This window comes from Pelobates fuscus, chromosome 5 (genome assembly GCF_036172605.1).
Source record: "Pelobates fuscus isolate aPelFus1 chromosome 5, aPelFus1.pri, whole genome shotgun sequence".
NCBI lineage: Eukaryota > Metazoa > Chordata > Amphibia > Anura > Pelobatidae > Pelobates > Pelobates fuscus.
The window spans coordinates 75,137,191-75,162,005 of record NC_086321.1 but is presented as its reverse complement, the minus strand read 5'-3'; positions in this window follow the sequence as shown (position 1 = coordinate 75,162,005).

Sequence of the window (24,815 nt, the reverse complement as noted above, 5' to 3'; positions counted from 1 at the left end):
TTTGGGGGTCAAAGTTAGAAAAAGTGTGTTTTATTACATTTGTTCATAATATTTTATAATTATTTATAGTAAATTATATGATATTATGGAAATAATGGTATTTTTAGAAATAGAATTTAATGGTGAGAAAAATGGTATATAATATGTGTGGGTACAGTAAATGAGTAAGAGGAAAATTACAGCTAAACACAAACACTGCAGAAATGTAATTAAAAAACCTGGTCCTTAATGGTATGAAAATTGAAAAAACGGTCTGGTTACTAAGGGGATATCTACAATAATGTGCCAAAATTTTTAAGACATTTTTAAGACAAAAACAAAGATGTGTTTCCCTGTAAAAATCAACCCGTCTGCTGACATTTAGCTACAAGTATTACTATTCACATTATATAGGCAAGTCTGACTCATATGTTCTCATTGTGGTCAACATTCACAATGGGATATGTTAAGGGTGCTGAATGAAGACATCTGAAATATGTGTCTTTGAAAAATTAAAAAATTACATTAATCTGGTTCCAACTCAATAGGTCCAGCTCATATTTTGTCTTTAAAAAGTCTAGATTATTTAAGGCATGGTTTCAATCACAAGTTTGAAATATTCCTTAGAATTTGATCATTACTGACTTAATAGCTTTAAGCATTTCCTGCAGACGTTTGGGGGACACATTCATATTAAACCTCCTAATACACCTCATTCATAAAACAACTGAGAACAATTAAAGCCACCATTATGTAAGTGAAATCATTTGTGACATGCTGCCCTGCAGTGAAAAAAACCCCAAAACATTAATAGTAAAATATATCGATAAAGGCAATCCTCATTTGGTATTAAGGTAGTCAAGACAATATATATTCAATTTACTGATCCATGGATTAATGTGATATATGCAACATTCCTGCTGTGAGCCATGTACTTATAACTAAGTAAATTAGAAGTTTTGGAGATATCATTCAATGCCCCAGAGTAGTAAGGAGTCTCTAGTTTAGTATTTTTGTCAGTTCAAATGAGCTGACACTCATTCATCATTTTCTGAGGAATTGAGTGTAAAAATGCCAGAGGGTCAGCCATTTCTGAGATACTGAAAATATCATGATTGGTGCCAGTAATCATGTTGAGCTACTTAAACTAGTCATTTCCCCATTTTAATGTTTGATGAACAAGGTAATCACCTATACACATTTGATTTTGATTTTAACCATGTGAATGTTTTTCCATGTGTGTGAATTATGTTAATGAGGAAATGTAATAAAGTAAGGGTCCATGAAAAACCTGCTAACTGTATGTTAGTAGTAAAGCATTTTTTTGTCAAGTTTTGTCATTTTGCTAAATATTTTGCTAAATCCTGATGTCCTGCACACAAATTACACTGCTGTAGCCATACAAAAAATAGGAGATAATCTGCTAAATTGAGATATTTTATTTTATTTTCATTTTTTCCTGAGCTCATATATCTTTGGGAAATATGTGATGGAAGAACCAAGCTGACCTCTAAAAAGGAATTCTTATTCAATGCCTTTTTACAACTGTGAGAGTGTGAGTGGCCATTTGTCATATAATTTGCAGTTCACTTATACACATAGTTATATGTTATGTGATTTTGTTGCTTGGTTGCTTCAACTAAGTGTTGCTTCTAAGTGTGGTTGGAGATATTCTGGAGAGTTTTACAGAAGCTTCAACTGTCTAAGAGTTGTGCTAAGAGTTTTTCTTTTCTACTGTTACAGGTAAGATTCATCTGTAGGAAACGTTTACTGACTGCACAAGGTTTGCTTTCCTGTTGGTAATTACAAGGCATTTGATTTGATTAGTTAGCTACTTGCTATTGATTGCTGTTTAATTAGCTATTGTGTGCAAATAAGCAGAGGCCTACCCAGGTGTTAAACATTCCTAGTGGGTGGTGATTTTAAGAGTTATATAAGGGTTGTTGTCATTAGCTTGGTTAATATAGCTTGGTTGCTTCAACTAAGTGTTGCTTCTAAGTGTGGTTGGAGATATTCTGGAGAGTGTTGCTTCTAAGTGTGGTTGGAGATATTCTGGAGAGTGTTGCTTCTTAGTGTGGTTGGAGATATTCTGGAGAGTGTTGCTTCTAAGTGTGGTTGGAGATATTCTGGAGATAACCTGGAGGTAATCTGAGGTATTCAGGAGGATAAATAAAAAGTTAAGAATTGTTTGATTTAAATTATGCACCTAATTGGAATGGCAGACTTAGTTCAATGTAATAGTTGCTATGCATTTGTTTCACGTTCCACTTTTTGGAGGTTTGGTTGTTGTCTAATCTGTAGACAGTTCTCTATCTTGCGGCAGGAGATTGTATTTTTAAAGACTGAGATTTGTAAATTATCTGGTAAACAAACTCAGGCTGGAACTGCTGCAAAGCCACTGCCGCAGAGACATACTAGGAATAGCAGATGGATTACTGTAGGATCTGGTAGACTTAGAGTTGTGGATAAAAGGCATATTGCACAGTCTGTTGCTCTACATAATTAATTTTCTGCACTTTCAGAGTGTAATGGTGATATGGAGACAGGCATTGAGGCTAGTGGTGTTGTGGGGAGAGGCATTGAGGCTAGTGGTGTTGTGGAGAGAGGCACTGAGGCTAGTGGTGTTGTGGAGAGAGGCATTGAGGCTAGTGGTGTTGTGGAGAGAGGCACTGAGGCTAGTGGTGTTGTGGAGAGAGGCACTGAGGCTAGTGGTGTTGTGGAGAGAGGCATTGAGGCTAGTGGTGTTGTGGAGCGAGGCATTGAGGCTAGTGGTGTTGTGGAGAGAGGCACTGAGGCTAGTGGTGTTGTGGAAAGAGGCTTGGAGACTATGGTGAGGCCTAATAGAAAGCAGTTGTTGTTAGGGGATTCCATCATAAGAGTTGTGGAGATGGACAATGGTGGTCTTGTGAGGTGTCTTCCCGGAGCTACTGCTCACAGAGACAGGAGACGTATCTGTAATATTGTTAAGCGAGATGGATGTACTTGTCCATCTAGGGACAAATGACTTGGCTTGCAATGAGGTTTCAGAGGTTAAGGACGTTTTTAGTGTTTTTGCCAATGAAATACGGCAGGTTGCTTCCACACTGTCATTCTCTGAAGTTCTGCCTGTGCATAACACTCAGAACAACAGGCGGATGCGTATTAGGGACTTTAACTTGTGGCTTGGTGAATGCTGTCGGGAGCAAGGATTTGGCTTTATTTCTCATGGTAGCTCTGTTTGGAATGGAAATAAACTTTACAAAAAAGATGGTTTGCATCTTTCTCAAAAGGGAACAAATGTTCTCAGTGAGCAGTTCAGAGGTTTTGCTAGGATGTATTTAAACTAGGGGCGGGGGGGGGGGCAAAAGGGTGATAAAGCATCAATCCAATTGTCCCCCAAAACAAGGACAGAAGGTGCCTATAGCGAGTGTGTTAAAAAATGATAAGCTTAGAGTCATGTCTACAAATGCTTGCAGTTTAGGGCATAAGATCCATGAACTTGTGGCAATAATGGCAACTGATAGTGTAGATTTAGTCGCTGTTACTGAGACATGGTATAATGAGAAAAATGACTAGGACATAGCAATACCAGGGTACTCTTTATATAGAAAAGACAGGGAAGGCAGGAAAGGGGGAGGGGTGGCCCTGTATGTGAAGGATAGCATAAAATCTAGCCAATAAAAGTTAGTGAGGCAAACATAGAGTCCGTTTGGGTTGGGTTAGAATTTGGTAATCACACAGTAACTCGTGTAGGTGTGATTTATAGGCCCCTAGGACAAATTGAAGAGTTCGATAATCTACTAGTTGATGAAATAGCTAAAATGACAATGAAGGGGGAAGTTATCATCATGGGTGACTTTAATCTTCCTGATGTGAATTGGAAAACAAAAATAGCTGCTTGTGCCAGGAGCACACATATTCTAAACTCCCTACTGGGATTGTCTCTAAAACAAGTCATTGAGGAGCCAACTCGTAAAGAGGCCATACTAGATTTAGTGTTAACAAATGGAGATTTGGTATCCAATATTACTGTAGGTGAAAGTTTAGGATCCAGTGATCATCAGTCAGTGTGGTTTAATATAAGAACAGTGACTGAGTCACACCATACAAAAACAAAAGTTTTAGACTTTAGAAAAACAGACTTTTCTAAAATTAGAATGTGTAAAGGAGTCATTATCAGACTGGAGCAATTTAAATGGAGTCCAAGAGAAATGGGATTATTTAAAAGTTGCACTACTGAAGGCAACAGAAAATTGTATTAGGCTTGTCAGTAAAAGCAAAAAATTCAAGAAACCACTGTGGTACTCCGCAGATGTGGCCAAAATAGTAAAAAACAAAAAGTTAGCATTTAGTAATTATAAAAAAAACAGAGTGAGGAAGACATAATGATATATAAGATTAGGCAGAAAGAGGCTAAGCAAGTTATAAGAGCTTCCAAATCACACACAGAAGAGAAAATAGCACAGTCAGTAAAAAAGGGGGACACATTTTTTTTTTAGATACATAAATGAGAAAAGAAAAGTAAAACAAGGATTAGTTAGATTAAAAACAAAATAAGGAAGGTATGTAGAGGAGGATAAAGGTATAGCTGACTGCCTCAATTACTATTTTTGTTCGGTATTTACAGATGAAAATGAAGGAAAGGGACCTCAGTTAAGAAAAAGGATAAATTAGTCATTTATTACACGTGAGTTTACAGAGGAAGAGGTTCTATTTCAACTCTCAAAAGTAAAGACAAATAAGTCAATGGGACCTGATGGAATACACCCAAAGCTATTAAAAGAGCTTAGTGGTGTACTAGCAAAACCATTAACAGATTTATTTAACCAATCATTGATAACAGGAGTAGTCCCAGAAGATTGGAAGTTGGCGAATGTTGTGCCCATTCACAAGAAAGGTAATAGGGAGGAGTCAGGCAACTATAGGCCAGTAAGCCTTACTTCAGTAGTGGGGAAAGTGATGGAAACCATGTTAAAGGATAGGATTGTTGAACATCTAAAAACACATGGATTTCAAGATCAGAGACAACATGGATTTACTTCAGGGAGATCATGCCAAACTAATCTTATTGATTTTTTTGATTGGGTAACTAAAATTATAGATCAGGGTGGTGCAGTAGACATTGCTTACCTAGATTTCAGTAAGGCTTTTGACACTGTTGCACATAGAAGGCTTATCAATAAACTGCAATATTTAAGTTTGGATTGCAATATTGTTGAATGGGTAAGGCAGTGGCTGAGTGACAGGCAACAGAGGGTTGTAGTCAATGGAGTATATTCGAAGCTTGGGCTTGTCACCAGTGGGGTACCTCAGGGATCTGTACTTGGACCCATTCTCTTTAATATTTTTATTATTGATATCGCAGAAGGTCTTGATGGTAAGGTATGTCTTTTTGCTGATGATACTAAGATATGTAACAGGGTTGATGTTCCAGGAGTGATAAGCCAAATGGCTAATGATTTAGGTAAACTAGAAAAATGGTCAGAGTTGTGGCAACTGACATTTAATGTGATAAGTGCAAGATAACGCATCTTGGACGTAAAAACCCAAGGGCAGAGTACAGAATATTTGATAGAGTCCTAACCTCAACATCTGAGGAAAGGGATTTAGGGGTTATTGTTTCTGATTACTTAAAGGTAGGCAGACAATGTAATAGAGCAGCAGGAAATGCTAGCAGAAAGCTTGGTTGTATAGGGAGAGGCATTAGCAGTAGAAAGAGGGAAGAGTCATGCTATTGTACAGAACACTGGTGAGACCTCACTTGGAGTATTGTACGCAGTACTGGAGACCTTATCTCCAGAAGGATATTGATACTTTAGAGAGAGTTCAGAGAAGGGCTACTAAACTGGTTCATGAAAGAAGAAAGAAATAAACTGGTTCATGGATTGCAGGATAAAATTTACCAGGAAAGGTTAAAGGATCTTAACATGTATAGCTTGGAGGAAAGACGAGACAGGGGGATATGATAGAAACATTTAAATACATAAAGGGAATCAACACAGTAAAGGAGGAGACTATATTTAAAAGAAGAAAAACTACCACAACAAGAGGACATGGTCTTAAATTAGAGGGACAAAGGTTTAAAAATAATATCAGGAAGTATTACTTTACTGAGAGGGTAGTGGATGCATGGAATAGCCTTCCAGCTGAAGTGGTAGAGGTTAACACAGTAAAGGAGTTTAAGCATGCGTGGGATAGGCATAAGGCTATCCTAACTATAAGAGAAGGCCAGGGACTAATGAAAGTATTTAGAAAATTGGGCAGACTAGATGGGCCGAATGGTTCTTATCTGCCGTCACATTCTATGTTTCTATGTTTCTATGTTTATCTCAATTTAGCAGATTATCTCCTATTTGTTGTATGGTTACAGCAGTGTAATTTGTGTGCAGGACATCAGGATGTGATATTTAGCAAAATGACAAAACTTGACAAAAAAATGCTTTACTACTAACATACAACACTAACATACAACACTAAAAGTCTAACAAAAGTAAACATAAAAAGTTTGTCCATACAGTTGGTTTTCGAAATGTATTTTTGTAACCAACTGTATAGACAAACTTTTTATATTTACTTTTTTATTTTTATAATTTTTGGATGAGAAACACTAGTTAAATAGTATAATTGGGATATTTCAATAAACATGCATTTATTGGCATGTATTCTCCTAGCACAAATGCTTATAAGATGTGGTATAAATATCTTAATTGACATGTATTCCCTCAATGTACATATTCCTAATATGTGTTACAAAAGTAACGTGGAACTAAGATATAATTGCACTATTTCCCATCTTTATTTTTAGTTTGATATTTGCCTGCATATTTATGAGTAGGAGAGTATATATGTGTTCAGATTGCCGTTATTGTCTGGGCAATTCTAGCCCATATGTTTATGAGTTTAGCAGATCTACTATCCAGAGTTTTTAACCACCCTCTCCCTTTTTTTTACACCCTTTCTATTCTCCATACACATCGAGATAAAGATCTCGCCGGCACAGGAGAAGCGCACCGGCGAGGAATTCCATCAATTATGAACTTATGGGGGTGTATAAAGGACTGGGGAGGGAAATAGTTTTTTATTGTATTTGTTTATTTGGTTACTGCTGATACACCACAAAATACCCTGAGGAAGTCCTGCTATTGGATGAAACGCGTAGGACGCCTAGTGGTGACACAGATTGTTTTTAACTTGAATGTAGGTTATTAAATTTCCTTTTTTATACTCTGGATAGTCTACTTCAATTCTATTTTATTTTCATTTTTTTCCTGAGCTCATATATCTATGGGAAATATGTGATGGAAGAACCAAGCTGACCTCTAAGAAGGAATTCGTGTTCAAGGCCTTTTTACAACTGTGAGAGTGTGAGTGGCCATTTGTCATATAATTTGCAGTTCACTTATACACACAGTTATATGCTATGTGATTTTGTTTATCTCAATTTAGCAGATTTCCCCCTTTTTGTTGTATGCGTTGTACTGAAGACAAGAAGAAGTCTTTGGGGAAACTTGTGGATACTTTACCCTATACAGGAAAGTTCCTCTCTGCTAATATTTATTAAGCATTTTTTTTCACTCTGGTTTGTGCACACTTCTTGTTTGTTTTTGTGGTACTGTTGTAGCCATACATGGAACACTGCTGTAGCCATGTATAGAGCACTTTTGAAGCCATATATGGAACACTGCTGAAGCCATGTATAAAGCACTGATGAAACCATGTATGGAGCATTGCTTAAGGCATGAATGGAACAGTCAGAGGCGTAAATAGAAACCCTGGGGCCCCGGTGCGAAAATTGCCTTGGGCCCTCTAGCCCCCATGATGGCTCATTTTCCCATGTGTCTCATTCCCTCCCCCCAGTCCCTCCATGTGTCTCATCCCACCAAGTGTCTTATTTCCTCCCCCTATGAGTAACATTCCCTCCTCCGCAAGCTCTCCACATGTCTCATTCCCCCCAAGCCCCTTAATGAGACTCATCCCCCCCAAAGCCCCTCTATGTGTCTCATTCCCACAGGCACCTCCATGTGTCTTTCTCCACCTCCACTCTTATCCCTCCATATGTCTCATTTCCCCCACATGTCTTATTCCCCCCCAAGTATTTAATTTGCTCCCCTCAGACCCTCCATGTGTCTCATTTCACCTACAAGCCACTCTAAGTGTCTTTCTCCCCCCTCCACTCTTGCACCTCCATATGTCTCTCTCCCCCTTGCAACCCCTTAATTTTTCTTTCCCCCTCCCTTGCCCTGCAGCCGCTGCAGTTTTTTTAATTTCATTCTCCCCCACCCTTTCCCTGCAGCCCCTCCATTTCTCCCCCCCCTTTCTCTCTCCCTTCCACTACAGCCCCTCTATTTCTCCCCAACTTCAGACCGCTCAAAGAGAGAAGCAGCACAGCACATTGCTCCCCTCCTGCCGGTTAGCCTGCGGCCGCTGGCCCCAGCCGGTGCTGCAGTGCATCGACCCTAAAGGCTGCTGGCGGCCCACGGTTGCAGGGATCACAGTGGCGGCCGGGCCCCCTGTAGTGACAAGCCTGGTCGCAGCTATGACCCCTGCGACCGTGGTAGTTACACCACTGTGAACACTGTTAAGTCATGTATTTAAAGTAAATGATTTTTTTCGACATTATTTCAAGAGATTTGTTTGTCTGCAAATCACGATGACAATAAAACAATTAATGTAGTCTATAAAATACATTACTACCTGTCGTTACTTTCTCTGTTGCACGGTATGATACAGATTGGAATTACGTTATTTGTATTCATTGTTTCCAAAGCGATGTTTGAAGGCGTCATACATGCATCACCATTAAATTGGTTTTATTTACACATGATTAATTCTATAAAAAAAAGTCCATCAATTTCCTTTGAAAAATAAAGTTGTATCTTTACATTCCTTGTTCACTTGGCTACCACAATTTATAGATAGAAATTTTAATGGATGACATGGAAAATGGAAAATGTATTTTTTTTTCCTTTTGCACCCTTTATGTGCAAACAGTAGCTTTGATACAATACATGAGGTATTCTAAAAGCCATGCCCATGTATAAAACAGCCTCTTATTTGTATTGTGCTAAATAAAAAGAGGAATAATATTAGAACAAACATATAGGCAAGAAAACTCGAACTGGGACAATCTTAACTAATTTTCACAAATATATTTGTTTACTTAGTACAATTCATAGTTTATATTTTCAAAGTCACATTTTCAAATGATCAAACGGTTCATGATGGCAATCAGGTACCAATCATTGGAATTACTCAATATTACAGCATCCCAGCACATTACAATCTGTAGAAACCATCAAGAATTCAGATATATGTACTCTTCCCTTCTCCGTCTCATTTCTCAAGACGGTGTTTCAAGAGCGTCTGTGTGCATTCTTGTGTAGTAGTAAAAGCTATGCTGGTTTCAATAGACAAATTTGGCTACAATATGATTAGGCTTCTTCTTAGACCCTTTCTTGCTCTCTTTCTGTCAAAGATAGTTACTGAAAAATCGTCATGTGTTTTCTCTATTTCACAAAGTCTGCGTTGTATTATTCACGATATAATTTTCTTATAATTTGTCGGAAAGCTGTACTCTCATTACATTGTATATAATATGACCACAGCTGTAATATGTCCAATATATTTTCCTACATAGATATTAGAATAAAAGTTAGGCATTTCAAGACGGGGAAAACGTACGTAGTTTATTAATAAATCATCGGTAAGAATGCTGAGTTGTTTGATTTGGGGAAACGCACGACCAGGTTAGGTGGAGAAACAGCAAATAGAGTCCTACTGTATTTAATGAGTTCTTTATTCCTGGAAAATCTGAACTACTTGGAGAATAGTGATTTGACAGACATTGGAAATGAGCGTGATTACATGCCAACAAACTTAGGGTATAGTGAATATATCCCCTAATGATAATGTCTAAAGATGTAAATTCCATGGGAAAAAAAACATAGATATACGACATTTAATTTATGGATCTTACTATAATGTTTTACTGCTCAGAATACCAAACATATCGTGAAAAATCAGTAGTGCTTTGAACTGGTTTATAGGAGGACTGAGATTCGAAAGTCAAGATGACATTTTTTATTTTATTTTTAATGCCGAACAGCTGACATATTTTGACCGCTGTCTCTCTAGTGAACGGTAACTCAAGTAAAGTCATTGAGCATTATAAAAAGATAAAAAATGGTAGCACTCAATCATAAAAATCACAGGGTGCTAACTGAGTATGGGTCAGCATACCCCATAGAACATGTATCAAGGAAACAAATCTCAGGCACTCACAGTGATAGGTTAAAGCAGCTTTAATAGATAAGTAACGTTTCGACCTGTATCCAGGTCGAAACTTTACTTATCTATTAAAGCTGCTTTAACGTATCCCAGTGAGTGCCTGAGATTTTTTTAATTGAGCATTATAAAGACATGCATCACATTTTGTAAACACACTGAAAAAAAAACTACAAAAAAGTGCCGTATAATGATGATTGTTTAATTAATGTGTTTGTGCAACACTTTTTTTTTAAATAGAGATATGAATACATTTGTATTGTCTTGCCTGCTTGACAAATGATCTGCTTCTTGAGACCTAGAGGGAGTGAATTCAATTAGAGATATATGCAAACTTCATTGATTGTCACATATTTGTATTTGTTGATATATTGTTCTGAACAGAATTCTAAATAGTTGTGCGAACTTCATATATGTGTTTTTTGGCCAGTCTATTTACTAACTATATAGCTCCCTAGGAACTTTTTTTTTATAATTCTTTATTTTTGTAGTGCAGAAAAAATACATACAATTTTGTCATGCCCCAACAGCCAATGACCAGATTAACAATAGATAGCTTACATGTTGTAGGTCAATGAGAAAGACATGCACAATTTTTAAAAAGGTATAACAACAGGGTTAATGACTTGCTTTGTACATTTTGTATGATTATAGGCATTATATAGACATTTCGTCAGGAGTATGCAACCTACGAGACAAAGCTTTGCTTAAAATGTCACATGAGCTGCACTATTTTATACGTTAACAGGTTGGTGCTATGAATGCCAGAAGATAAGCAAGTGTGATTAGTAATAAAAGTCATGCTAATTTATAATAGTCAGACAGTAATGGTAATAACGTGCTTCAACTTTTAGTGCTGATGCGAGCGTTTCAATAACATAACCTTTTCATGGCAGATCAAAACAGCACATTTTATAAGAGTAGTAAGTAGCAGTTGGAGACAGGAGTAAATCCCTAGTGATGCCCCAGGCCGGTGACCCTTAGAGCTTGGGACAGTAGTGATATGCTATGCAGACCTCAGCAAAGAGGGTTAACTTTAAAGCAATAGGCCGCATGTCTAGAGGTGCATTTACTGAGCAGCGTTATGGTAGCCTTCAGGGAACGATCAAGTAAGCCACCCTCGCCTCTGTTTGAAACCAAATAGTAACGTTATCCTGTATTGTGGCCAAAACATGTGTGTCAACAATGAGCTATACATATGTTTTAATTAAAGTTCCGATATACATGAAACGTGTTATGCCTGGAGAGCTGAGCGTTATAGACAATGCAGGATGAGAACAGGCTATGTCTATTCAATGTCGGTTATTATTGGAGCTATATGTCTGCCCTACTGCCGTTCCCTGCACTATGATAGCTAGGAAATAGAGAAGAATCAAATAGGAAATTAAAAAAAAAACAAAAAAAACAAGGAGACAGGAGCTCAGAAGCATGGCCTATAACATAAAGTTAGTATAAATCAGAGCCAGAAATGGCTATCTAGAGCTTTTTCAGTAAGTCACCAGTTATCCGATTCCCCTGCTTTGGAAGAGCCAGGAACCTGATGGTGGGCATTGAATTGGGCTGTCCGCTCTGGGGGTCATGAGTCCACCTTTCTGCATGCTCGGGCGCCTCCAGCCCCAAAGCCCTGTGTGTTCCTTCACTGTTTCCACCTGCAAATAGCAGAGTTGATTATCTGGGCTATGGTCTTCAAGCCTTCTCAGCGCCTGTGAGCAGTGCTGCCTGGTGAGATTCTCCTGGTAGCGCAGTGTGCAGGTGCGTTTTTGTGCCCCTCTGAGGAGTCGCACGGCGAAGCGCCGGCTGTGGGGTAAGGCGGGTTTGCGGCGATGCGGTGCTGCTTTACGTCTGGGTGTCCGGGGAGACCGCTGGTAAGGTGGGCGGCGGGGTGGGCGCTTCTTCTTACTTGGTCCCTGTCTTATGTCTCGGGGTGCTGCCGTTTCCACTTAATGTGTCATTGTGGCGGATGAGTGAAACGCTTTGGGTCTGCGCTCTAATCGCCTCCAAAGGTCTTCACAGATCTTATTGAACCTGGCCTCAAAGCCCTCTCTCCAGGCCTGCAGGCTCTCATGAGGTTGTGGCTCGGCGGCCATCTTGGTTACTGTATGCGAGCTTTGTTCCGGCCGGGTACTCCCCTGCTGTAGGTCTGAGGGTTTTTCCAACTGGGACCGGGATGACCCCCACTGATCCAGAGGGGGGGGATGCGGGGTGTTGGTATAGTTGCTGCTCGGTTTGGTTCTCATGTTGCTGTTTCTCCCAGCCATCAGGCCGCCTGTCATGCTAGGCCTTAGGTATGGAGTGTGGCAGATCCTCACTGAAAGTCACTTTTTTGGTGTCCACGAGCTCCCACTCGATGCAGCAATGAACCTCCGTTATGTTGGTCTTTAACCCCTTAAGGACACATGACATGTGTGACACGTCATGATTCCCTTTTATTCCAGAAGTTTGGTCCTTAAGGGGTTAAAAACACAGTTATGACGAGTTTTTGTTGCTTTTAGGCTTAGCTGTGCCAGAGCTCTCTGCAAGTATGTCTGGTCAGCCTCCTCCCCCCTCCCCCCCCCCCCCCCAGGAACTTTTTAATGTTACCATTAATGTTTAAAGTTTTAATGCTTTATGCTTATCATATAAGGAAAATTGTTTCCATACCATTTCTTTTCCTGATCAACCAGTACAGCATTAGTCAATGGGGTACCCCTTTCATCCAAAAAGAGACTGGAAATCAGTAAGATATTTAAGCAATAATGTCTCTCTTTAATGTAGAAAAATACTTAAGGAATAATACCATTAAACTGAAAGCTGATAGACTGTACACATATAAATTAAGCAGCTAGTGATAGATCAAAACCACTTTCAGCCACCGTGTAAGACAGAATTAAAAGGCAGTCTGGTAGGGACGAGTGGTTCTAGTCATACTCATTTCTGTTTCTTCTCCTTTTTCTTGAGAGAAGTGTATTTAACCAATTAGTTAGTGCTGCCATGGTTAGAAAATAAAAATGATTTGACTTAAAAATCATTTTTAAATGTATTGGTTTTAAGAAATGGCTTCAGTATAGCATTAGCACGAGCAGATATGCAGTTTATCTAAATTTTGAAGGATTACACATCTAATTACATTCAATAAAAAAAATTCTAAATGGCCACAAAATTATTTCTTGCTGTCTTAAAGGGACACTATAGTCACCCAGACCACTTCAGCTCAATGAAGTGGTCTGGGTGCCAGGTCCCTCAGGTTTTAACCCTTCACATGCAAACATAGCAGTTTCAGAGAAAGTACAATGTTTACATTGCATGGTTTACCAAACCTCTAGTGGCTGTCTTCTTGACAGCCGCTAGAGGCGCATCTGCAACGCTGGATGCGAAATTCGCATCCAGTGTGCAGAACGTCCATAGGAAAGCATTGAGAAATACTTTCCTATGGACTGTTTGAATGCGTGCGCGGCACTTGCTGACGTTGGCGGCGGAGGAGAGGTCACCAGAGCCGAGGGAGCCCGGCGCTAGATTAAGGTAAGCTGCTGAAGGGGTTTTAACCCCTTCTGTGCCACGGGAGGGGGACCCTGAGGGTGGAGGCTCCCTTAGGGCACTATAGTGTCAGGAAACCTGCTTTGTTTTCCTGACACTATAGTGATCCTTAAGGCTTAGAGATATCCAGCATGTTGGGCCAAGATACACATAATCTAGATGAACAACTGATGGAAGTTTTGGAATAGCCAAATCGTGATGTATGTGTACTTTCCAAATGAGGTACAACATGTAGTTGTCCTTCGCAAAGTCATTATGTGTAGTCACAGTAAAAATTGCCATAGCTATTACAGGCAAAATCCAATGAGAGAAAATGGCAAAGTGATGCTTTTTGTCCTTTGAATGGGTATAAGTAGGCAAGAAATTAAATAGAATAAAAAGCTTGTAGACCTTGATGTTCCATTTGAATAATTAAATAACTGCAAAGAACCATTATTTTTTTCTTCAGTTCCAAACAGATATGTACCGTATTTTTCGCTCCATAAGACGCACCTCACCATAAGACGCACCTAGTTTTTAGAGGAAGAAACCCAGAAAAAAAATATTCTGAACAAACTGTCCCATAGTGTTTCTTACTATGGGACAGTTTGTACAGAATATTTTTTTTCTCCCCTGTCCCATAGTCTTCTCCTCTCTCCCATAGTCTTCACTCACCCCCTCCCCATAGTCTTCACCCACCCCCTCCCCATAGTCTTCACCCACCCCCTCCCCATAGTCTTCACCCACCCCCTCCCCATAGACTTCATCCACTCCCTCCCCATAGACTTCACCCACCCCCTCCCCATAGACTTCACCCACCCCCTCCCCATAGACTTCACCCACCCCCTCCCCATAGACTTCACCCACCCCCTCCCCATAGACTTCACCCACCCCCTCCCCATAGACTTCACCCACCCCCTCCCCATAGACTTCACCCACCCCCTCCCCATAGACTTCACCCACCCCCTTCCCATAGACTTCACCCACCCCCTCCCCATAGACTTCACCCACCCCCTCCCCATAGACTTCACCCACCCCCTCCCCATAGACTTCCATCCCCCCCCTCCCCATAGACTTCATCCCCCTCCCTCCCCATAGACTTCATCCCCCTCCCATACTGTCCCCCTCCCCTTGTCCTATAATTACTTACCTGTCTTGCAGCGTTGGCCGGCAGCACAGGGCGCACCGCGGTAGTGGAACTTGAATTTCATGTTCCGGTTTCCGGCGGGACTGAAAGGAAGTGCGCACTCAGCTTGTGCGCACTTCCTTTCAGTCCCGCCGGAAACCGGAACATGAAATTCAAGTTCCACTACCGCGGTGCGCCCTGTGCTGCCGGCCAACGCTGCAAGACAGGTAAGTAAAGCATCATATTCGCTCCATAAGACGCACAGACATTTCCCCTCACTTTTGAGGGGAAAAAAAGTGCGTCTTATGGAGCGAAAAATACGGTATTTCATTATAACAGTGATCCACTACTTCAACAGAGAGACGGAGCAATTACATCAGTCTAGTTACTGTTGTAAAGCAGCTCTTAACAATGATGCCTTCTGGTAGCAGGTCTACAGCAGAATAGCAGCATCTCTAACAGACGTAGGCACGCTTTATGCACCAAAACACTACAGCTCATGGTATAGTTAATGGGTCTTCGGGTGCCAATCCATGGTTTTCTGTCAAACCATATATGGAATATTGTTTTTATTTTGTTTTTTAACCCTTAATGACACATGACGGAAATATTCCGTCATGATTCCATTTTATTCCAGAAGTTGTGTCCTTAAGGGGTTAAATAGACAATCCCAAAGCCATTATCATCTATAGCCACTGAGAGAATGTAAAGGTACACTGTCCATACAAGGATGTCCACCATTGATGGAAATTATAGGCTGTGAATTTTGGTTAACCTACATTCAGTAGATCTTCAAAGAACAAAGGAATGTTCGTTTAAATTAGAATTTAGCCATTCAGAGCAGTCTAGTAGCCTGTGTTCATTAGTTCAGCATTACTCAGAAGTGTCTCTGCTCCTCCAGCTCCAAGCAATGTACTTATGAGCTTCATTTTACAATTGTGAGACCACACACCATTCTGTCTATATTTGTTTTCTGAAAGATAAAAGTTAGGGAGAAATGACTCACCTCAGCAGCTATTACACTTAATGGTGTAAATGGGTTTTCCGATGTTAGGTCACTTGAACATATCAGGACAATGATATATTGCTTTTTGTAATGTGGAGTTATTAAGCTTCCTTTCTTGTTTATGGTCTGCAGTAAAATTGCTTATCAGCAACAACAATCAGTTCTGTTAAAGAGATGTTAGAAACACAGTCAAGTTCTATTCAGATGTAGTACACAGTGTTTATTCTTTGCCATGATTTTAGAGAATGGACCTCTAAAATGTAAATATATCTTAATTAAAGCCTAGATACAAAATACACAATAGAAGACATATCGTAACAAAAACACCTAAAATTTATAACAAACATGCAGTGTTGTTGTTTTGTTTTATTTTTTATTTTTTTGTTAACTAATCAGTTTTCAAGATATATGTCGGTAGATTTTAATCTGTGTGATGCTCAAGACATTATTTAATCTTATCAATTTAATCTAATTATATTTAACTCTTGTCATATTGTGTTCAAAATAAATTCAAAGTCAACAGTTGTTCAGAGAAATGGAGAGGTATTGTGGGAAAAAATGATACACACACACACACATCAAAAATAGCTAAAAAGAAAATGTAGATTTTCAAGCAAATAACATAGTAATACAAATTTTCTTCAAAATGCAAATAGGAACAGGAGAAGTTTAAGGTTATGCTATTTTTTGAATATTAAAGGTAAACATGTTGAATATAAGCATGTGTCATGTACTTACTTTAGATAGAATATATATGATTTTTTTGTCATTTTTTTCTTTTAAATGAGGGGCAGTAATCGTAATATATTTAGAAACATTATAATCATAAAAATAAAAATACTATATTTATTTTCAATGCTAGGCTGTTCTTTTATGGTAAGCAACCAAATATTTAATATGGATGGTTACTATTCTATTTTACTTTGTAGATATACTAGATAGACAATGATAGATAGATAGATAGATAGATAGATAGATAGACAGATAGATAGATGACAGACAGCTTGATAGATAGTAGATAGATAGACAGACAGATAGATGGACATACAGTAATTATTAAATATATATAAAAAAACTGCCTATTAAACAAACTATAAAAACAAGGTCCTACATATTTTGTCTGTTATCATATACAGACTTCCTCGGGGTCCTCTTTGTTAAAAACATCAAACAAATCAAAATATCAAACGCATTTATCCGCTCCCACCTCGGTGGACATTTAAGTAGATCTCATTCTCCTACTTCTTTGGTGTGAAATAGTTGTTCCTCCCCTCCACTTTCCAATCCATGTGGATGCACTTCATTCTTCCAGTTGATTTCACTTTGCTTTCTGATACCAAACATCATACATAGTGAAAGAAAAAGGAATAATGTTGGCAACATAGTAGATTGTAAAGATATCAACAGAATGCTACAATATCCTTTCCCTCAAGGTATATTAAAGTCGATCATAAGAGGAATGCATACTGGGACACACTATGTAGGAGGCACGATCTATACACAAAAACTGCTTCATTTTTAAGGTAAAGTTGTTTTGGTGACTATAGTGTCTCTTTAACTTCAAATGAAAGCATATTTATGTCTAAAGGACAAAAAAAAAGAACACAATAGTAGTACTCTGTAAATATTTTACAACATACACAGAGGTCTTATACATGTGTGTTTGTATATATATATATATATATATATATATATATATATATATATATATATATATTTGTTCAATGGTTTGTTATGCAGTACAGTACCTTAATACCTTAGACGGTGTAATGATTAATTAACATGTGAAAGTGCCTCGTCACTTTTATGATTTCTTTACTCAGGTGAGGTATGGCATGAGAGCTAGGCATGGATGTATTTCTCACACTAGTGGTTAAACAAATAATTCCAGTGCAGAGTACAAAGAGGCTCACATAGTCGGTCACTGAGTCAGTCTGGGGATAACTCTGCAGATAACTATATCTCAACTGTTTTGCTCTGCCTGACAGCAGCTACGGTATCCCCCTTTGGTAGTACTTTATCTCTATCACCTCAGCTACCTGGCCTGGTTTCATTTCAATCACGCTGACAATTTTCTAGCCACAATTATGTTTTCCTTTAATAAATAGTAGCGTGTTAATTCAGTTGTGATATATATAATAATTTTTAACAATAATACATTTAAATAATATCAAAGAATTTAGCCAGGAAAAGGTAGTTTCTAGTTTTCAAATGCCTGGGGTCTAGATGTTATTATTACCCAGAATAATTTATGATGATCCGGGGTAGCGGGTAAAACCAACGCTGAGTGTGTATATTTTTCTTCCCTTCTATGTGTCTCTCTGTTCAGGACGGCTGGCAAATAAATAGGAATATGTTTACTTAGTAGCCTTTTGGCCAGGGCTAGTAAAGGGAACAGTTGGCCTTGGACATAGTCTTCTGCCTTTGCATTATATATCTCCTTTACACCTGTAGATCACTAATCTTCTATGACCAGGGGTGCCCAAAAGCTAGACCCACAGATGGGTTAAAACTACAGCTTTCTTGATGCTTTCTCATTCTAGCATCTATAGTTCTACATATCTGGGGAAATACCTTTTGTGCACCCTGTTCTAGACAATCTGGGCATTAAAGCCCCCTTTGACATTTTAGGATATGACTTTACTTGTAGAATGTGAGCTTAGGTAGATTTAGATGTAATGTGTGTGCTATGGAAGGTATGCCGAGTCAGCTACCAGTGCCCCTGACGCGCACTCTGGTGAAACGCTTGTGTCAGGGGCTCTGGTAGCTTACTCGGCATACCACGGGTGTCAGCCTTCCATTACCGCATATCAAGCAGCGGCTTACTGACACTCCAAGAAATAGCAACCTAAGTGTACTACGGCTGTTTAGTCCTCGGATACATCCAATAATATTTCACCATTTAAATATATATATATCTTTCTGTTATCTGGCAACTTGGGTGGCTGAGTGTGAGAGTAGGTTTTGATAAGGGGTGCCGTCGAAGGCACATTAGCTTCCTATACCAGGAGCGATAGGTTATTCTTTATCTTCTACTTTCCCTCCTCACTTGTAAAGTCGCTCCACATCGGCACTAGGGATACATTGACAATAACTTGTGATATTCTAATTATACCGATGTTCTGTCAAAATAACCAGTAATTTACAATACAGGGAGGACTACATCCAGCGTATTGTATTTTATGTATAATATATTTTATTTTTGATTTCTATTTTAATAATACTATAGAATAAGAGTTACGTTTCATTTTCATTCATCCATTTATTTCTGTTACATCAAAAATATACCCTTTTTGGCTCATTTCTCATTTGTTTTTCTTTTTATGAACTTGAATTTCACTATTTAGGGGTTATCCCCCTTTTTCTCTCCAACCTTCAGTGTATTTTCTTATCTTGTATCTTCTTAAATTGTCACTAACAATTCACTATATATTGGCTCGACTTTTCTTTTTGATTTAACATGGAGTGAAGGGACTTAACTTTACACTATTAAAGGTATAACCTCATGCTGCAAGCACGGCCACAGGAGTGACTGGCTGCTGATGTGCTTCCTGGGATGGCCGCGTGCCAAAATACTAAATCCTTAGCCTACAGGTTAAGCAGGGGACATGGAGAGAGTTGTCTCCACCACTGTGAGCCCTGTGGGGCAGGACTGTGCTGGTCTCCAGTGGATCGGTGGCTGTGAGGTGGAGCATCTGTCTTCCTCAATATGTGGCCGATGTTGGGAGAGGCATGCAGAGGATCCAGCTGAACCTGCCAGGTGCTGGGGAGGTGCACGAGGCATTGGGACCTGCGGACTCTAGGTTGGGAGTGTCAAGTGGACTCCCGCTGCTTTTGAGTGAACGGTGCTGCAGGAGTGGGGAAGGCATGTGTAGGCCTGGGGGGCAGGGAGAGGTCGGGAAACCTGGTGAGCCAACGATTAATATTCTGCAATTGCCTTAATGCATATAACAGATTGCCTGAAATTCCATTGTGGCATATGCTTTATAAGTGCACGTTACCTTTTTTGTTGTTGTCATTATACAATGTCTAACCGTACGTGCCAAGAAGATGGTCTATAAGGACGTCAGGCTGTATTCCACTTGGTGCTTGAAAGAGGATCCACACGTAATAGGCCTTACCTTTATTTCCCTCATAGGTGGGGTCCTAACACAGTATATATGTATCAGGGTGTGTCTTTATTTCTTACAATAAGTGTGCTGTCTTTTTTTCGATTTTTTATTTTAATTATTATTATTTAATTATTAGATTATATATTATTATTTATATTTTGAAGCCCTACAATGCATCATATCTCATAACATTACTGGGCCTATATTTTTACTTTTACCTAATGATACCTGTTCATTCACTTTCCAAGTTTTAAGTTAGTTAGCGTTACCAATAACAGGTGGTATTATCGTACGACTCTCTTCAGACAAGAATGTTCATTTTTTCTCATGCCTAGATAGGCATAACTTAAATAAGTTAAAATGCCTTTTCTAAACTCTGCAAGATTGCAGATGACCTACTTGCTTAGGTCTAATTAGTTGCAATTACACTGCAACCAGTGAAGATTTATTGAGCTGCCTTGCGCAGTCTGAACACTGTTTCACCTTTGCCATATGTGCCTAATACAATTTTGTATTGTTATGATCTAGTTTTTTTTGCTCTGTGCAATATATAAGTATTTAAAAACACACTTCTACTTCTGATTTAAAAGGAAAAAAACAACTAAATTAAAACGGAGGGGGAAAAAAAGAGGGAAAAAAGGAAGGATAAATATAAGTATAATAGTGAGCATGTAGTTCTTCCCCTGCGTTGGAACGCTGTTACTTATGAAGGAAATAATAAAAAACTTTGGATGAATTGTGATTAGTTTGAAACCAAATGCTCGGTCTACTAGAAACACAGCTGACTTGGAGAATTTTACCCAATTTAGATCATTTGGCCTTAAATTTAAAACGCACTTTGAATTCACTTTGAATTCCTAACAATTCTGACTAAGTTATTCAGTAGACTGACAATTGCAGAGAATTCAGAAGGAATGCAAAGTCCAAAGTAGCTGAACTGGGAATCTGACAGACTTGGAGAATATTTCCAGTTTGACTGTCTTGGCTTTAAATTTGAATCCACTTTAAAATCTGAAAAAAAAAATCACTTTAGTAATTAATCCTGCCTTTTAGTACATAAACTTGTCCAACTAGTCAGTGAACATGGAAGTACTGATGTCATTAACCATTTTTAAAGTACCGTATATACTCGAGTATAAGCCGACCCGAATATAAGCCGAGGCCCCTAATTTTATCCCAAAAAACTGGGAAAACTTATTGACTCGAGTATAAGACTAGGGTGGGAAATGCAGCAGCTACTGGTAAATTTCTAAATAAAATTAGATCCTAAAAAAATATATTAATTGAATATTTATTTACAGTGTGTGCGTATGTGTGTGTGTATGAGTGCAGCGTGTGTGTATGAGTGCAGTGTGTGTATGAGTGCAGTGTGTGCATGAATGCAGTGTGTGCATGAATGCAGTGTGTGTGTGCATGAATGCAGTGTGTGTGTGCATGAATGCAGTGTGTGAATGCAGTGTGTGCAGGGCCGGTGCAAGGATATTTGCCGCCGTAGGCAAAAAACATTTTGCCGCCCCCTCCCCCCCCCCCATATGTCCTGACTTCCCCTCCTCCTCCCTCAGTGGTCCTTACCTCCCCACCCCCGTGTTCCTTCACCCCCCCCCCCCAGTGGTCCTTACCCTCCCCTCCCCTAGTGGTCCTTATCCCACCCCCTCCCTCTCATAGTGGTCCTTATCCCCCTTCTCCCTCCCATAGTGTTCCTTATCCCCCCCCATCCCTCCCATAGTGGTCCATATACCCCCCCCTCCCTCCCATAGTGGTCCTTATACCCCCCCTCCCTCCCATAGTGGTCCTTATCCCACCCCCTCCCATAGTGGTCCTTATCCCCCCCCTCCCTCCCATAGTGGTCCTTATACCCCCCTCCCTCCCATAGTGGTCCTTATACCCACCCCCTCCCATCCATAGTGGTCCTTATACCCACCCCCTCCCATCCATAGTGGTCCTTATACCCACCCCCTCCCATAGTGGTCCTTATACCCACCCCCTCCCTCCCATAGTGGTCCTTATCCCACCCCCTCCCTCCCATAGTGGTCCTTATCCCACCCCCTCCCTCCCATAGTGGTCCTTATCCCACCCCCTCCCTCCCATAGTGGTCCTTATCCCACCCCCTCCCTCCCATAGTGGTCCTTATCCCACCCCCTCCCTCCCATAGTGGTCCTTATACCCCCCCTCCCTCCCATAGTGGTCCTTATCCCCCCCCCCTCCCTCCCATAGTGGTCCTTATACCCCCCCTCCCTCCCATAGTGGTCCTTATACCCCCCCTCCCTCCCATAGTGTTCCTTATACCCCCCCTCCCTCCCATAGTGGTCCTTATACCCCCCCCCTCCCTCCCATAGCGGTCCTTATACCCACCTCCCTCCCATAGCGGTCCTTATACCCACCTCCCTCCCATAGTGGTCCTTAACCCACCCCCCCCCTCCCTTAGTGGTCCTTAACCCACCCCCCCTCCCATAGTGGTCCTTATACCCCCCCCCTCCCTCCCATAGCGGTCCTTATACCCACCTCCCTCCCATAGTGGTCCTTAACCCATCCCCCCCCTCCCTTAGTGGTCCTTAACCCACCCCCCCTCCCATAGTGGTCCTTATACCCCCCCCCCTCCCTCCCATAGCGGTCCTTATACCCACCTCCCTCCCATAGTGGTCCTTAACCCACCCCCCCCTCCCATAGTGGTCCTTAGTCCCCCCTCCCTGCTTGATACATGGCAGGGAGGGGGGCTCTCCTTCCCTGGTGGTCCAGTGGCAGTTCAGTGGGGGGGAGAGGGGGGCTGGCAGAGCTGTACTTACCTGTTCTGCAGCTCCTGTCAGCTCTCTCCTCCTCCGCGCCGTCCGTGCAGCTCCTTCTATCAGCTCACACTGTAAGTCTCGCGAGAGCCGCGGCTCTCGCGAGATTTACACAGGGAGCTGACCGAGGTGCTGAACGGACGGCGCGGAGGAGGAGAGAGCTGACAGGAGCTGCAGGAGAGGTAAGTACAGCTCTGCCAGCCCCCCTCTCCCCCCAGTCTGTATTATGGCAATGCAAATTGCCATAATACAGACTCTGACTCGAGTATAAGCCGAGTTGGGGTTTTTCAGCCCAAAAAATGGGCTGAAAAACTCGGCTTATACTCGAGTATATACGGTACCAACAGCAAAGTGAAATCACATTATAATGATTACACCACTGGCACTAAGAATGTGCTTTCTGTCCTCAGATTGAGCTGTCAGTGTGGGAGAGTGTGAGATGGTGTTTTATGATTGATTTCACTTGTGATTGGTATCAACAATGCACACAGGCTGCTGGCTCCCTCGCACACTGTCAGCTCTGTCAGAGGACAGAAAGCAACTTCTTTTAGTCCTACAGCCAGAGGGATGCAATGGTGTAATAATTATTGCAAGATTTAACTTTACAATTGGTACAGTAAATGGTACAGATTGCAAAGTGAAACCCCCATCGTAATTAAGATATAGGAACATATTTAAGCCAATCAGTGACTTATATAACCCTGTTCAAGCAAACATTTCGAAGATCACAATTTGTATCGACTGGTCACTCCTAAGCCGAAACTGGGGTTGGGTGGTTCAGACCCCTTATTTTTTTTATTTTTTTTGGGGGGTGGGGGGATGCGGGGATGAATTCTGAAAGTTACACTAATAGAATGAGATAATAATTCTTATAGATAGCTAATTAGCTTGAATTCCAGGATTTTACTATTATCATGATGGAAAGTCATGATTATATTAAAGACACGGAGGCGAGTATTATGCCGCACTCTTTCTTTAATTCCCTCAGCAGCAAAGAAATAACACATTGAAAAAACAGGTATAAACATCATAATGACAATATCCACCTAGTAACATGAACATTCAATCAGCGACATCCTTCTCCTACAGTAGGTGGAACATCGATGACCACGTCCCCTTTCTTGCGAATCCCGAAGAAGAACTCAAACCCGGAGCAGGAAAACAACCAAACAAGCCGGAACCCAAATGAACCGAAACAGGGCATGTGATCCAGAGAGGCATTGCAAACAAATTCATGCTAAAAGAAACAAGAAAATATGGTAATTTCTTGTAATCATGTAATGGCAAAATACTTAGAAGCCTAATCACCTGACTTGTCAATGACAATGACCCTTAGAAATGTAATAGGATGAAAACATAACAGTCTTAGGATACTAGCAACATCCAAAGGTCCCTTAGTTAAACTACACCCTATAGCTATGCAGGCATATAATGACAGCAATACCGCTAAAACTAAACTTACCATTGAGGACAGGTCATTCAAGAAGTAATGAGAGGATAGTAACTTACCTTGCCCTATACCCGAGCCATCCAAGGGTGGACTTTCCATCATGATAATAGCAAAATCCTGGAATTTTATTAAAGACACGGAGGCTCCTATTATGCTAGTTCAAAATTATGAAATCACGGCTTCTGCAAAATGCTGGATTGGTTTAAAGTAGAAATTACGGAAAGTAACCTCCGAGGACCAATCAGCTTTTTTTAAAATATCCTCCAAACGACAGCCAGCAAAGGAGGCTTTAGAAGCCATAGCACTGCAAATCGAATGAGGAGAAGAAGTGGAAATATCAATACCTGCCAAGGACATGAGCCATTTGACCCAATGAGCCAAGGTAGGGGAGGATACCAAAGCATGCGGTTTACGAAAGGAAATGAAAAGTTGGGGATCTGATCCTGTCCGAAGGGGGGCGGTACATGCTTCGTAAACACGTAGACACGCCACCGGACAGAGTTGTGGTTTCATGGGAAAAGCTGGGTATAAGACTGATCAGGAAGATAATTTTTTCTTCCGTGCAATGTGAAAAACAACTCCTTCTGGGGAGAAATTGAGTGCCCTA